At 38.5% G+C, this 17,930-nt stretch overlaps 1 protein-coding gene across 1 annotated transcript in view; it reads right to left on the bottom strand.

Moving 5' to 3' along the window:
• Window positions 1–14,431, bottom strand: part of LOC124777755 (cytochrome b5 reductase 4) — a 335,055-nt gene extending 320,624 nt beyond the window's left edge. Inside the window, exon 1 of the mRNA XM_047253257.1 lies at window positions 14,296–14,431. The gene's annotated coding sequence lies outside the window, so the exon portion shown is untranslated. The remainder of the gene's footprint in view (window positions 1–14,295) is intronic.
• Between the last annotated feature and the right edge of the window lie 3,499 nt (window positions 14,432–17,930).

Genomic DNA, 17,930 nt, shown 5'->3' with positions numbered 1-17,930 from the left:
GTTATTCCCACAAGCAGTGGTACAAATCACAAATATGACAACAATTCACTTGCCGAAACCATTGGTAGATTCTATATTGCAAATGACAGTACAAATTCCAAAATTCCTACTGGAGAAACCAGAACTCCGGTTCGTAATGTTAGATTCGATATTCATGCAAAAGTTACTAGAAATCACACAAAATTTGCCATGTCAGTTAACAGCTTAGATGCCCAAGTACTCACAATGGTTTCAGATATTGTATTAAAGCAACCCCCATAACAGCAATATTTCCACTTGAGGGAAATCTTAGACAAATGTGTAAATCAATGAATCAACACAAGCAACAAATATTCTCAGAATGAGATTTTCACTCTGCAGCGGAGTGTTGCTGATACGAAACTTCCTGGCAGATTAAAACTGTGTGCCCGGCCAAGACTCGAACTCGGGACCTTTGCCTTTCGCGAGCAAGTGCTCGAGTCTCGGCCGGGCACACAGTTTTAATCTGCCAGGAAGTTTCAACAAATATTCTGGTTAAACGTTTCGGCAACAGAACACTATCAGATGTTTTTGTGCCGCCTAAGCAACATTGTTGAGAAAGAAGGAAAGTTGGATGCAATGCAATGTCATTGTTGGCTAGTACAGCTACCGTTACACGTAAAAACAGTCATGAGGAAAAATGATGTTAAGCCTTTACTATCAGTAGCAGAAAAAGTTCATGTTATGATGGAACAAACACTTGAGTGGTGACACAAGCAGCTAACCATGTTGGCTGGGGTGAGATCACCGATATACAACATACGCAGCAAACAAACATTAACGAACAGCTCTGAAGTCTGCAGTATCAAATTAACAAACTTCAGAAGCAGTTATTTGCATTGACAGTAAAAAAGTGGCCCCGCACCAGGTAAGGTATAGCAGATAGTCAATCATTCTGCCAACAGAGACAAATGTATGGTCAAAAGGCACAGGAGAAACAACATTCCCAGGTGTGTGGGTACCACAGGCATCTTGGCAGCCACACCACAAGGTGCACATCTCCATGCACATTCACAGATTCAGCTGCCTGCAGTAGGTGCAGCAGGCCACACTGTTTCACAAAAGCACCAACCATAAATGCAGGAGCCATCATTAGTCTTAGAAGTACTGTTGATGACACAAACAAAATTAAACAAGACACAACCCTCAAAATTGGCCCTGTTATCAGTGACAAATTGACCATGTCCACACAGGCATCAAATCAAGCACTTTTGGTTTACATTATCATGCCTTTTAACACTATGTACAAGCAAGTAAACCATTGCTACCTTATCAATTCAGGTTCAGATGTAAGTACATTACCATACAGACAAAATGAAACTGCACCAGTGAGTGCATCTTTCCAACTTACTGCATGCCACCATTACAACATATGATGAACTTTGCTCTGCTGTCCTAAATTTAAATTCATGTCATGTCCGCAACTGACAGGTCACTAACATTTCAATTGCTTAACAGCCTTTACATACCACTATTGTGTCTTTGGGTAGTGAGGAAAATTTTTTGAAATATTCTGCTGCAGTAGTCATTGAAGGCTCAACACACCGCTCTTTTGGCAGCCAAGCGTGTTTACATAATGATGATGTTTGGTTTGTGGGGTGCTCAACTGCGTGGTTATCAGTACCAACACATACAAATTCCGTATCTTAGAACTGTCCAGTCTCGGTGCTTTCCCGAGGAAATCCTCAACCTGCTTGGGGATCGAAACGGGGCCCTGTGATGCAGAGCCACCACACATGTTTCATCCCACATATCTCTGCCTTGAGAATGAGATTTTCACTCTACAGTGGAATGTGCACTGCTATGGAACTTCCTGGCAGATTAAAACTGTGTGCCAGACCGAGACTCGAACTCAGCACCTTTGCCTTTCACGGGCAAGTGCTCTACCAACTGAGCTACCCAAGCACAATTCACGACCTGTCCTCACAGCTTTACTTCCAACTAGTACCTCGTCTCCTACAAGTCCCGAGTTCGAGTCTTGGTCCAGTACACAGTTTTAATCTGCCATGAAGTTTCAGCTCTCTGCCTTGTTTTACACTCATTATTCAGTAGTCTGTTTCTTTAGGAGTGTCTCTCCTATCACTAACTGTTCTTCTGGGTACATATCTATTAAGGGCATGGTCAACTGTTCTTTTAAACTTGAGCCATAGCTCCTCTACATGCTCTTGTCACAGGCTAAAAACTTCAAGTTTCACACTGAGATATGACATTATTGCTTCTTTATCTAGTTTACTGAACATATAAATCTTCCTCCTCCTTTTACGTGCCTTTTGTACTTCAATAATCACTGTTGCTACAGTTGCCTCATGGTCACTAAGACCAGTTTCAATGTGTACCTCAAAGATGTCAGGTGTATTAGATCCAATATATTTCCATCTTGAGTGGAGCTCTGAATCATTTGTTCCAAGTCATTTTCAGAAAAGGCATTCAGTGATGTTTCACTCCCACCGCTACCAAAACAGTAATAATCCCAACTGACTGTTGGATCCAAAGTTTCCTCTGATGGTTATCATAGGACGTGGAAACCTGATTACTATCAAACTGAGATTTTCTCTAATATTTTCATTTACATCAGGAGGTGTGCCTATAGAAGGATCCAATTAAACAATGGAATCTCCAGGTTTGAGTGTCAACACTGTAAGGAAAAGACATATTGCTACATACCATATAAATGATGTGAAGTTGCACACAGGCACAATAAAAAGACACTTACACATTAGCTTTTGGTCTCGTTCTTTGTCAGAAAAAGAAAGAGAAACACACACAGATTCATTCACTCACCAAGCACAGCTCACACACACATGACCGCCATCTCCAGCAGCTTGGACAATTATGGCATTCCAGTCTGAACTGCCACAGACGGCGGCCGTGTGTGTGTGTGTGTGTGTGTGTGTGTGTGTGTGTGTGTGTGTGTGTGTGTGTGTGTGTGTGTGTGTGTGTGTGTGTGTGTGTGTTTTATCACTTTTTCTGATGAAGGCTTAAATTTTCCCCGAAAGTCTCACTCCTTTTCGTGGGCTCATCACACAAGTCACTCCCCAATCATCTTCAATTCCCTATTTTTTCTTACCTCGCCATAAAGATAGCAATCCCTGTTCTAAATGGATGTTCATTTGAAAAACTTACAGCCTTTAATCGAGATAGACAGAATTCATTTGCTTCAAGGTCTTTCCGTCCAGATCCGCATAACACAGCTTCACAGTCACAATAAAGAGTTCCATGTCCAAATTTTTGGCTTTTAAAACGATTCATAATGTTAGAAATTCATTGCACAACTTGATGTAAGGAAGGTATCAGTTGATAGGGTACATCCTAAGGAACCACAAAGTCATTAATTTATTGTTGGAGGGATGCATGGTGTGTAAAAATTGTAGAGGGAGACCAAGACTCGATTACGGCAAGCATGTTGAAATGGATGTAGAGTACAGTAGTTATACAGAGATGAAGAGGCTAGCACATGAGACCAGTGCAGTGAGTTGCATAAAATCAGTCTTCAGACTGAAGATCACAATAACAGGGCTTGTTATGAGGTCTAACTCTGAACTTGATAAATTCAGCTATGACACGCACTGGTAGTATGGGAGAGGACAGTAAAAATAAATAAATAGAAAAATTGCTGTTTTTTATAGTGATCCATTTACTTTCTTCAAAATGTTCTTTCCCTGTGTAACACATTTCACTATTCTTCTTGAAGTTCCTTTTAAGTCAGTTTCCTTTGTATTGCTGTATATTGCTGTAAGTGGCTACCCCTATGTGTTTTAGTTATTCTAGAGTAGCCATCATACCTTGTTGACCCTAAAAGTTTGTGTTTGTTGTGATTTAACTCTTTCAGCCAGTGGAGTGCCATTCTGAAGTCATTTGACACTCTTCAAAGATGCAACAATTGCTTTTAAATTTTTCTGAATGTACAAAGTACCTATCTTATCTGCTCTCTCTCTCTTAATTACTATAAGAGAAGTTACGCAAATTTCTGTAATGCTACTATCTTCACCATAGCAGCAGAAACCACTTCATTCCCACAAGAACTTTTCATAGAATTCCATAAAGCACAAAAAAAAAAATCTCCTCAAACAATGAAACACAAGCAGTAGAAAGTGTTATATTTTTGGAACTAGGAATATTTAACAACTTTAAATGGAAAATCCACTGCCTAAAATAATATAGTGCATGCATACAACTACTGCTACAGGTGATTTAAAAACAAAGCAAGCAGTTTATTCTGTACATTTCCATTCATTAATGGACTACATCATAGTAGGGTATATATGGAGTGTGAACAGCATCTGATGAATGTTCACTGTTAAGGACATGGAGATGCTGCACACTCATGTGAGACAGCGTGTCGATACCTGACACTTTGAAGACAGCCTCATTTGTATCTCTATTTGGCTTGCTGGTCTAATATGCAATATGCAGATTTGTGGAGCATTTTGATGTGAGTGGCCCAATGTTGAACTGTGTGTGAATGTAAGTATACTGGTTTTTAACATTCCTGGCAACGATTTTTGACTACTACAAGAAATCAGTCATATCGGGCACCAAGCCCATCATAACCCTGTCACATCTGCACATGCCATCCAAGAACAAGTAATGGACTCCTCAGAACATTTTGTGTCATGCCACACCATTGATTGGAGACTAACAGCAGCCAGACAATGGAATTACCTTACACCAATAAAAAAATCTGTGCAAAAATTTTGGCTAAATCAAACAATGGCAAGGCAGACCCCAGCTACCTGCGAGATCTGAAATATTTACCTGGAACAAATGTTTCAATTCCCCCCCACCCCCTCCTCGATAATCTGTTATTGACACTAGTAATGGATAGTAATGGGAGTTATCTTAGATCCCCCACCCCATGAACCTTGCCGTTGGTGGGGAGGCTTGAGTGCCTCAACGATACAGATAGCCGTACCGTAGGTCAACCACAATGGAGGGGTATCTGTTGAGAGGCCAGACAAACGTGTGGTTCCTGAAGAGGGGCAGCAGTCTTTTCAGTAGTTGCAGGGGCAACAGTCTGGATGACCCCAGTGGAAGACTCTGCAGGAGAGATGCTCAGTAGCTTGGTACGGGCTTTTGTTGAAGTTTCGAGAACATACCTTCACCGAGGAGTCAAGCAGTATATTGCTCCCTCCTGCATACATCTCGCGAAGAGACCATGAGGATAAAATCAGAGAGATTAGAGCCCACACAGAGGCATACCGACAATCCTCCTTTCCACGAACAATACAAGACTGGAATAGAAGGGAGAACCAATAGAGGTAATCAAGGTACCCTCCGCCACACACCGTCAGGTGGCTTGCGGAGTATGAATGTGGATGTAGATGACTGACTGATCTGGCCTTGTAACACTAACCAAAGTGGCCTTGCTGTTGTGGTACTGCGAACGGCTGAAAGCAAGGGGAAACTACAGCCGTAATTTTTCTCGAGGGCATGCAGCTTTACTGTATGATTAAATGATGATGGCATCCTCTTGGGTAAAATATTCCGGAGGTAAAATAGTCCCCCATTCGGATATCCGGGCGGGGACTACTCAAGAGGACGACGTTATCAGGAGAAATAAAACTGGCGTTCTACGGATCGGAGCGTGGAATGTCAGATCCCTTAATCAGCAGGTAGGTTAGAAAATTTAAAAAGGGAAATGGATAGGTTAAAGTTAGATATCGTGGAAATTAGTGAAGTTTGGTGGCAGGAGGAACAAGATTTTTGGTCAGGTGAATACAGGGTTATAAATACAAAATCAAATAGGGGTAATGCAGGAGTAGGTTTAATAATGAATAGGAAAATAGGAATGCGGGTAAGCTACTACAAACAGCATAGTGAACGCATTATTGTAGCCAAGATAGACATGAAGCCCATGCCTACTACAGTAGTACAAGTTTATATGCCAACTAGCTCTGCAGATGATGAAGAAATTGATGAAATGTATGAGGAGACAAAAGAAATTATTCGGGTAGTGAAGGGAGACGAAAATTTAATAGTCATGGGTGACGGGAATACAAAAGTAAAAAAAGGAAGACAAGGAAATATAATAGGAGAATATGGATTAGGGCTAAGAAATGAAAGAGGAAGCTGCCTGGTAGAATTTTGCACAGAGCATAACTCAATCATAGCTAACACTTGGTTCAAGAATCGTGAAAGAAGGTTGTATACATGGAAGAACCCTGGAGATACTAGAAGGTTTCAGGTAGATTATATAATGGTATAACAGAGATTTAGGAACCAGGTTTTCAATTGTAAGACATTTCCAGGGGCAGATGTGGACTCTGACGACAATCTCTTGGTTATGAACTGCAGATTAAAACTGAAGAAACTGCAAAAAGGTGGGAATTTAAGAAGATGGGACCTGGACAAACTGATTAAACCAGAGGTTGTAGAGAGTTTCAGGGAGAGCATTAGGGGAACAATTGACAGGAATGGGGAAAGAAATACAGTAGAAGAAGAATGGGTAGCTTTGAGGGATGAAACAGTGAAGGCAGCAGAGGATCAAGTAGGTAAAAAGACGACGGCTAGTAGAAATCCTTGGGTAACAAAAGAGATACTGAATTTAATTGACAAAAGGAGAAAATATAAAAATGCAGAAAATGAAGCAGGCAAAAAAGAATATAAACGTCTCAAAAATGAGTTCGACAGGAAGTCCAAATTGGCTAAGCAGGGATGACTAGAGGACATGGCTTATCTCACGAGGGGTAAGATAGATACTGCCTACAGGAAAATTAAAGAGACCTTTGGAGAAAAGAGAACCACTTGCATGAATATCAAGAGCTCAGATGGAAACCCAGTTCTAAGCAAAGAAGGGAAAGCAGAAAGGTGGTAGGAGTATACAGAGGGTCTATACAAGGGCGATGTTCTTGAGGACAATATTATGGAAATGGAAGAAGATGCAGATGAAGATGAAATGGGAGATATGATACTGCATGAAGAGTTTGAAAGAGCACTCAAAGACCTAATTCGAAACAAGGCCTCAGGAGTAGACAACATTCCATTAGAACTAATTACAGCCTTGAGAGAGCCAGTTCTGACAAAACTCTACCATCTGGTGAGCAAGATGTATGAGACAGGAGAAATTCCCTCAGACTTCAAGAAGAATATAATAATTCCAATCCCAAAGAAAGCAGGTGTTGACAGATGTGAAAATTACTGAATATCAGTTTAATAAGTCACAGCTGCAAAATACTAACGCGAATTCTTTACAGACGAATGGAAAAACGGATAGAAGCCGACCTCAGGGAAGATCAGTTTGGATTTCGTAGAAATATTGGAACACGTGAGGCAATACTGACCTTACGACTTATCTTAGAAGAAAGGTTAAGGAAAGGCAAACCTACGTTTCTAGCATTTGTAGACTTAGAGAAAGCTTTTGACAATGTTGACTGGAATACTCTCTTCCAAATTCTAAAGTTGGCAGGGGTAAAATACAGGGAGCGAAAGGTTATTTACAATTTGTACAGAAACCAGATGGCAGTTATAAGAGTCGAGGGACATGAAAGGGAAGCAGTGGTTGGGAAGGGAGTGAGACAGGGTTGTAGTCTCTCCCTGATGTTATTCAATCTGTATATTGAGCAAGCAGTGAAGGAAACAAAAGAAAAATTCGGAGTAGGTATTAAAATCCATGGAGAAGAAATAAAAACTTTGAGGTTTGCCGATGACATTGCAATTCTGTCAGATACAGCAAAGGACTTGCAAGAGCAGTTGAACGGAATGGACAGTGTCTTGAAAGGAGGATATAAGATGAACATCAACAAAAGCAAAACGAGGATAATGGAATGTAGTCGAATTAAGTCAGGTGATGCTGAGGGAATCAGATTAGAAAATGAGATGCTTAAAGTAGTAAAGGAGTTTTGCTATTTGGGGAGCAAAATAACCGATGATGGTCGAAGTAGAGAGGGTATAAAATGTAGACTGACAATGGCAAGGAAAACGTTTCTGAAGAAGAGAAATTTGTTAACATTGAGTATTGCTTTAAGTGTCAGGAAGTTGTTTCTGATAGTATTTGTATGGAGTGTAGCCATGTATGGAAGTGAAACATGGGCGATAAATAGTTTAGACAAGAAGAGAATAGAAGCTTTCAAAATGTGTTGCTACAGAACAATGCTGAAGATTAGATGGGTAGATCACATAACTAATGAGGAGGTATTGAATAGAATTGGGAAGAAGAGGAGTTTGTGGCACAACTTGACTAGAAGAAGGGATCGGTTGGTAGGACATGTTCTGAGGCATCAAGGGATCACCAATTTAGTACTGGAGGGCAGCGTGGAGGGTAAAAATCGTAGGGGGAGACCAAGAGATGAATACGCTAAGCAGATTCAGAAGGATGTAGGCTGCAGTAGGTACTGGGAGATGAAGAAGCTTGCACAGGATAGAGTAGCATGGAGAGCTGCATCAAACCAGTTTCAGGACTGAAGACCCCAACAACAACATCTTAGATTTTATGAAAATAGTATCTTTCTGGCCAGTAATAAATGATTTGTAATTGCTAAGATAGTATTTAAAACACTCAATGTTTTCCACACAAACTACGTCCCACCATGAAGCACAGACCTAAAAAATGTGGCACGGCTTGTATGCCTCAAAGATACAGATAGGAGTACCTTAGGTGCAACAATAAAGAAGGGGTATTTGTGGAGACACCAGAAAAACTTGTGGTTTCTGAACAGGGGCAAAGTCTGGATGACTGACTGATCTGGCTACTAACATTAGCCACCATGGCCTTGCCATGTTTGTATTGTGATTGACTGAAAGAGTTGGAGGGATACTGCAGTGTTATTTTTCTTGACAGTATGCAGGTCTAAATTTATGGCTTACTGATGAAGGCATCCTGCTGTGTAAAATATTTCAAAGGTTAAGTAGTCCCCCATTTGGCTCTCTGGGTGTGGACAGGAGGATGATGTCATCAGGAGAAAGATAACTGGTACCCTATGGGGGGAAGGTGGAGGTGGGGGTGGGTGTGTGGAATTTATATTCCTTAATTGGGTTTTATTTCCCCCAACAGTTTGCATAAAAACTAACAAGCAAACTGAAATAGATAACTGCACGAATTCAGATTTTATAAACTATGTAAAAAGGTATAAAACTGTATTTAGAAGTATGGTAAAGGCAGCAAAAGAAATGGCACACAACAAATTCATTCTGAACCATACAGATAAATCAAAGGCTGAACACCTGAACTTGGTGTAATATCCAGCAGACCAATAATTCCCAAAATTAAGGTAGGTGGCAATCCACTGTAAATCCTTCAGAAATATAAGAACGTATCAATGAGTTTTTCATAAATGTATCAAAAATCAGATGTTAATGTAAGTTTTTACCTATATAATGTCCCACCCTCTGGCGTCAGTCACGATAAAAGCAAGTTATAACTGAACTCCAAAAAATTAAAGCTAAAGATGTAGAAACTGTAATATCCTTCCTTAAAAATAAAAATTTGATTGGATGGCCTGAAATACCCACTGGGGCAATTAAAATATTTCAAGTGTAACATCAGCAACCCTATCTAAAATAATAACGCAGTCACTTGAAGATCTATGCTTTCCAGTGCTCTACAGTATGCAGTAGTAAAGCATTTATTTAAGAAACACTCAAAGGAAGATGCAAACTACCATCCAGTAAGTCTCATTCCAATATTTTCAAAAGTATTCAAAAAAGTTGTTGCAATCCAGATTCGAAATTTCATGACAAAATCTATCACATTAAATCAGTTTGGCTTCCAGTAGGGGAAATTACAGTAAGTGCTACCAACAAATTTGTTGAGAAAATTTGCTCATCTCTGGGTAAATCCCAAAATGTCACAGGAATCTTGAGTGACCTTATGAAGGCTTTTTAACTGTGTAAACCATTCTGTATAGTTATATAAATTAGAAAGATATGGAATAAATGGTAGTGCTTTGAAATGGTTCAAACCATATTTAACAGGTAGAAATCAAAGATTAGTTGTAACATCAAGTACAGTAAATTGTTTCTCAAATGGAAAATTATTTCATTGGGCATACCACAAGGTTCCATCCAATGCTGTTTCTATTTTATCTAAGTGATTTACAGCTAAATATAACATCGCACTCAATCATATTTGCAGACAACACATATGTAATCACTGAAAGTGAGACCATAGGCAAATTGCTCAAAGAGTTATTAACACCATAAATAGTTTAGAACATTGGTTTGATGTAAATGGATTGAAGCTAAAACAAGGGAAAAAAAACATCTAATACAGTTTAAAACTAAACAGTCAAAATCAAGTGACTTCCGAACTAACCATAAGAATCTGCATCTGTCAAATTCCTGGGGATATTCATAGAAAAAAAAATTTGCTTGGTCTCTGCATAGCCTATAATTTACTTGGCAAACAAGCTGGAACAGTCTAGAATTCACGATGACAATACTGTCCTATGCAAGTGACACTGACACTAGGAAAGTTACTTACCACATATATTCTGAAACCATTGAACGATACAGAATAATCTTTGGAGGGAATGCAAGTAGTGCAAATAGAATATTATTACTTTGAAAAGCTGTCATTAGAAATGTATGTAACATTAGGCTAGCAGATCATGTCGACCTTTACTCAAGGATCTAAAAAAATTTCCATTTCATTTGTTCACCTTTATGAACTGTTTGTCTCTAATAATAACAATCCACAATTATTTATAGAAAATCATTTTCAACACTTGTGTCACACAAGAAACAACTATACCTAAATGTTGCCATCCAATAGCCTAAAACACTACTCCGAGATTCCTCATTAAATGGCTGTCAAAAGTTATAATAAATTAAAAATGAAAAACTTTCATAGTGTGGGACTCGGTTTACTGAAAATAAGATTACATGCCATCCTAATATAGTAATGTTGTTATTCACTCGCGGAATTTTTAGAGGATAATAAAGATTTTTTTGTAGAGCGACTGAACAAATTTGTAATAACTTTTGTAAATTAAGATTGTTTCTTTTCTTCGTTTGACACATTGTATGTATCTCTGGAATATTATCTATATTGATGAGTCTCCTGGACTTTAAATCAATGATTTATGTATGTACATCACAAGACAATCAAATTCTGATTCTGGTAGTTAGCTTATAGAATTTAAAAAGGGAAATTGACATGTTCCTGTTAGGTGGAGTGAGAACAGGAAGAATAGGACTTCTGGTCAGTCGAGTATGGTACAGGGATATAAAAACAAAATCAAATAATAATCAAATAATACAAGAGTAGGTCTAATGGTAATAAAATAATAATGGAGGTAAACTACTGTGAACAGCACAGTGAATGAATTATCATAGCCTAGATAGACATGAACTCAACACCCACCACAGTACTAGCTTCACAGATGTAGTGTTTGAAATACTGTATGAGAAGATAAAATAAATTATTGAGATAGTTAAGGGAGGCAAAAGTTTAATTCTGATAGGAGATGAACTTGATGAAGAAGGAAAAAAAAACAGTAGGAGAAAATACACTGGGGGAAAGAATAAAAGGGGAAGCCACCTGGAAGACAAAGGGCAGATTGTTGTTGCTTGGCACATGGGAACGACCATCTCAGAAACCATGAAGTTGGTGAGCTATTTGTGTGCTATTATTGTCAGTATCTATGGGAAGTGTTTCACAGATGGAGAAACCATAAGTAGGTAACAATGCATTGGCTGTACACACCACTTCATGGAACACAGAAGTCTGAGGCCTGCCTGCTCTATAACACAAGAGTGGTGATCTGTGACAGGCCTGACAACAGTATGGTGCTAGTGAAGGCACAAGTGTTTCGAAGCACACCATTCAGCAAACATCACTGAACAAGGATTTCCACCACTTATGACCCCCTATGTGTTCCTGTGTTGACATCATCAGTTACATATGCAATGGATCACTACAAGTGTGTCACTTGGTGTGATGAATCAGTTCCTGTTACACCAAGTTGATGGTCATGTCCAGATGAGTGGCCATCCAAGTGAACAGCTGCTTAAAACATGCACTGCACCACGAATGGGCCAATGGGTGAAGCATTATGCTATGAGGTACATTCACTTAGGCTTGCCATAAATTCAAGGCACCTCAACAGCTGTGGACTACATGAATATTATTGGGGCTGCCTTCACCCCGTCACACATAATGTCTTCACTCACAGCAATGGCATCTTCCAGCAAGATAACTGTCACAAGGCCAGAATTCTGTTGTAATGGTTTCAGAAACACTACAGAGAACTTATGTTGATGATGTCTCGGCCACTATAGTTTCCTTATCTTAACCTGATGGGACACATTTGGGCACCAGCTCTGTATCCTCAAATCACCAGTATGCAATTTGAGGAAAACGTGTGCCCTGTGGGTAAACATCTTGAGCCACATTCTTCCATAAACTTACCAAGGTCTTGTCAATTTCATGCCACACAAAATCGAAGCTTACTATGTAGACCAACACACTATTAAGCAGATGGTCACAATGTTTTGACTCGATAGTATACGTTACAGCACCTCTGTATTATATGAACTTTTTTTAATATTTAAAAAAGTAACAATATTGATGAAAACTTAAGCCTAAGCTTGTTTAGTGTTACAATTGTAATTTTTACGACTATTGGTTGAGAAGGATGTGATGTTCACTTGTTGCTGCTACGTAGCTTTTCATCTGCAACAACGTGGTTGTTCTGTAAGACAGGTGACAGTAATGAAAATCACAAACCATTTATATTAGACTGTATGTATTTTTTCCCTCTCTGTAGATATTTAGTTTCTTCAGTGCTATTCTCTTTGTGCACATGTTCATCAAAAACACTGCACATGTTATTTATAAATGGCACTTTGATTCACTGGAGACAAATTTCATACAACAAAAGTTTATATTCTTACTGTATATGCCACTGCATTCACTGTTCAATTGTTTTTATCTAGTACCTTGAGTGTAATTTCATGGGCTGTCTGTCTCATGTATGATCACTTTCATGTGTTGAGTAGTATTCTCTTTCAGAATTTCATATATTCATTTAAAATAAGTTTCCCGACTACTAAAGTGCTCTCTCTACGTGGGAATTTCTTCAATGGCGAGTTTTCTGTGTAGATTGTGGATAGATGTATAAATTATTGACAGTGTATCTACATTTATGTCGGTAATGGTTGTGGACTCTAAATGACTCATTGATGTGGAATATGAACTGTTTCTATTTAGGGTTCTTGGCCACTCAAATACTGTTTTGAATTTGTTGCATGTTTAAACTATGTATTAGTGTGCTCTAAGGTTTTCTATGTTATGTTGTCTACACAGAACGCTTTTCTTTATGATGTTCATATTTCAACAAGATAATAGGCCAATTTGTAGACAATTCTCATATAGCAAGTAAATATGTTATACTTTGCTTCTTGTATGCAGAGAGGGAGGGAAGGAGGGATGGGATGATTCCATGTGTGCTGTCTTCAGTTTGCTGGTTTCACTATGTGGAGTGTGCTTCATGGCTTTTCATTACCTGTATTGCAAATTTTTTGAGTGTGTACCACTTCTGTTACATACATTCCTTAAATATTTTTTTTATTATGTATTATTTCTGTGTGTAGTAGTTCCTGTATTGAAGGATATATTTAATTGCTTGTTTGTTATTTGATAGCTGATTGGTAGTGATTACAGGTTTTTGGTACAGTGCAGTATCACACCTCAGATTAAAAAAAGTTACAGATCACATTCCACTTATGCTGACAATACAATGGCCCAAAATTTCTGCATACAGAGAGCTGGGTGAAAGCCTTTACATCAATGGACAACGCCATGTAATGGGATTTTGTACAACACTGTAAAAGAGAAACACAGGAATTACATCCACGAAAATAAATTGCCAAGAATGCATTTCATCACTGTTGAGCTTCATCACCCACTACCGCCAGTTACCAGCTTCTAGTGCCTGCTGAGGAGGTGCCAACCTGCTTGCTGCTCTTCCAAACAATCTCGTTCATTGTACAAATGAACTATTTCAGTTCCCTGATCTGATTAATACCGAACAAATGATTCATCCCGCATTTTCCTTCTACAGCAATTTACATAATATTTATTTATTACTCCTAAAGATAGTTATGCTACATGTAGACTAATTGCACGATTCTGTGAGTTCTGTAACATGTTTTAACTGCATCAAAAAACTCACAAAAGCTATTTAAGTAAAAGACTGCTTGGAATTATTAAATATCTCTGTGTGATGTGTATCTGGTCAACATTCAAAACAACGTTTTCGGGGCACTCCGGACAACTTCATAACTCAAGTCTTTAAGCAACAGTTATTATTAATTGCACTAGCTCTTTGCATTACTTACTTTGGTATATCACGCTGAGAGCTGGATAACACAAACAGCGAACTAACTTTGCAACAGCGCCACTAATCTATTTTTAAGATACAAAAATTTACCGCCGCAAGTTGTTTACTGCAGACGACAACCAACCTAAACACATTGTCAATCTTCCGCGTTTGACATTCGAACTGCATTGGTTATCGAAAACTGCACAGTATCGATAGAATTGTAAATAGATCGAAATGCGCCGAACAACTATCATTGCAGCACTTCGTACGTTTCTTTGAAGATTAGAAGATGAATTTCAGTTTCGTATCAACTCATGAATTAGAAAAAAGAAAGTGATGTCAAAAACAATGCAGGAATTAATGACAACCATGGTATAATCCCTATGTGATTATTTATCCTGCTGTGGCGGCGTAACATCTCTGACCCGGTAAATGAGAATCGCTGCCCGGTGAGGGGTTGGAAGGGAGCATTCCCAGTACGCTCATAACAGTTAACACTTACGAGTTATGTGTGTTATGCATATGAGCTTATTAATAAATAGTGTGGAAATCGTATCTCTGTTCTGTGTCACTATTCTGAAATCACAACGCCGATACCCCACTTCCCACACTTGTAATAAGCGTAAAATTTTTTGAAGCTGAATTCATCTCATAATAAGGAATTCCACACATAATATTGCGATACGAATACTTACTTTCTGTTCTTTAGGACCCCTCTGGCTTGGATGTATGCACTTGTTCGGTTGGGAAGAGTGTCATAAAGTCGTTGTACCTTCTCCTGGTCCACAAATGTTGTAACTGGTCCCTGATATTCAGGAGACTGCCGCTGGGAGGGAATTGACCTGCGAGCTGGTCCCACACATATTCTATCGGAGACAGATCTGGGGATCTTGCTGGCCTCAGGAGTATCTCAGCATCACACAGATAGTTCATAAGCGCACACCATGTTTGGATGAGCACTGCCCTGTTCAAAAAAGGCACCAGTATATTGTCATATGAGAATAGCAAATGCGGATGTATTACGTCCACAATGTACCATAGTGCCATCAAAGTTACCTCAATCACTACCAACAATGACCTGAACTCCTACACAATTGTTCCCCACACCATGACACCAAGAGTAACACCACTGTCCCTCGCCAAAACACTGGAAGAATGGGACCACACACCAGTTCCCCACCATACTCACCAACATAGTCATCTGAGGTAGTACAGAATCACATTCACCATTGAACACAATGTCGCGCAATTCATGTTTCTCAGTTGTGGCACCACTCCAGATGCAGCTGTTTATGTTGTAGGGCTAATATACATGGGACAGTAATTCCCTAGTCGAGCTGCTGCTAGTCTCTGTCCAATGGTGCTGCATGACACAGAATATTGCAGGGAGTCCATTACTTTTCTCAGATGGCAAGCACAAATGTGAAAGGACTGCATTGTGCTTGGTGCACAATATGGCTATCTTTCCTTGTTGTTCACAGGCATGGTTGGCAAGAATCTTGAAGATGAGCGTGCCTGCCCACACATTCTCATGCACTCTGACATCAGGCCACTATTACATGTAACAAATAAGATCATTGCACGATCTGTACCAACCAGCTAAATGGGGATACACAATGGAGGCCACTTTCAAACTCTGTGAGATGCTAATAATGCTATACCAAACAACTATGCAGTACCTCTGTGTCCTTCATAGTGCTCACACAATAACTGACACTGTTTATGCCCGTGGTATACCTTACTTACCCTTCAAGGCCTGGTAACAACACTTAATATGAACAACACTATCGCTTGTTGGTGGCTCTTCTACCTGTCACAGATAATAGCACTGGGATCTTTTACATACCGACTGATGGTGTGAACATGTACAAAGTTACACTGACATTCAGCCATATATTTTGGGTGCTATACTTTCTTTGTTAGGCAGTGTATTACTATTTATTGATACACTAAGGTATAACGTATTTTGAGATGATAATTCTTCATTAAGCGTAAAGATCATGAGACTAAATAATTTTTTGAAAAGAAGTTGAAGTATTTATATGGACAAATGTGCCAGGTTCAACTAAGGGTCTTCTGATGTTCGAACTGCGAATAACTGACATATTAATCTTATTTAAGTAAACGACAGAGCTAGATTTTTTATCGAATTGTCATTATGTTATAGTTATTAACCTAATAGATGAACATTAATGTATATATATATATATATATATATATATATATATATATATATATATATATTACTAAATTCTTCTGGACTGTTCATACAGTAAACAGGTTAGAAAGTTGCAAGTTTTGATGGACATGTGCTGAAGGGCTCAACAAATAAATTTGTTTATCATTGAAAAGTTTATTTGCTTTAGTCAAAGTTATAGTACCCACTGTGGAATATAGGCTACCTAAACCATATTTTGCATATTTGATTTCAATGATGTACTCTAAAGTAATATTTTGTAATAAATCTAGACTCAGGCAAAATTAACTATGGGAAAAAAGCTACTAGTACCTGTTTTGCTAACGTAGTCACAGCTTATAGATTCTGTGCTTATTTTAAGGAAAAATACTAACAACAGTCTTATATCACATTTCTTCTCCAACAGAAATGGAAATCAGTAGTCCATTTCACCCAAAAGCCAGACAAATATGCAAATAGGTTACTAGAAGGAACAATAAACTCTGCTCCCCTCTTCTGAACTGTCATTGTATTCGAAGAATATCAAGACTTTTTGGTTATTACCCCAAGCAATTTAAGTACTGAATACATCGCACAAATATGCATAAAACTGATCAAGTCATTTACCAGTGACAATTTTTTCTGTTCGATAAGAACATTCGTATAAAACTAAGTAGTAATATACATACCTACAAATTTTCAATGTCTTTTTTTTATACAAATGCAAGTCATATAAGTATGAAACTAAGTGCATGACGTCTGCCTTATCAGTCCTTTGAATCACATAATTAACTTACATGATAGATCAACAGCTTTCTGGTAATAAAGGGAAATTGGCCTGTAGTTAGTGGCAGAATTGTGTTAGCTGGAAGTCCAATTGGTTGTAACATGTGAACTATCTGTCTCTTCATGATCTTTGTCTACTCTAGGAAATAAACAGCCTCGTATTTGTGACAAGGAGGACCACGAATTTGGTGCTACTCGTTTCACTCACAGGAATTTAAGCTGTCCTCTTAGGGTCCCACCTAATGACAGACTCAGAAGTCACTACGTTTTCCGAAATCAAGAGCCAAATATTTGCGACAAGGAGAAATATGAATTTTATTACTGCTCATTTCACTTGCAGGAACTTAAAATGTCCTCATAGGATCTTGACTAACCACACACTCGAAAACTGCAAGATGTTTATTTCATTCTTGATTTCTAATCAGACGGTAATTTAAATAACATCGAATACTGCAGAACATACTTGTATTACTTTTAATAACTTTTCTTATGTTTTGACAGACTTCCATTCTTCCAACAGCACTTTACACTTTTTGGCTTTCCGTCATTTTCAAAGGCAACAAAATACAATACAAAACTAATATCAGAAGACCTGAAAATATGATGCATTTCACCACTGACAAGAGATGTAGTACAATGACTAAAATATGGCTTCCTAACTTACCAGTGGTATGTCAGTCATATAAAAT

The sequence above is a fragment of the Schistocerca piceifrons genome, chromosome 2 (genome assembly GCF_021461385.2).
Source record: "Schistocerca piceifrons isolate TAMUIC-IGC-003096 chromosome 2, iqSchPice1.1, whole genome shotgun sequence".
Taxonomy (NCBI): Eukaryota; Metazoa; Arthropoda; class Insecta; order Orthoptera; family Acrididae; genus Schistocerca; species Schistocerca piceifrons.
This window is presented reverse-complemented; position numbering and strand designations above follow the sequence as displayed.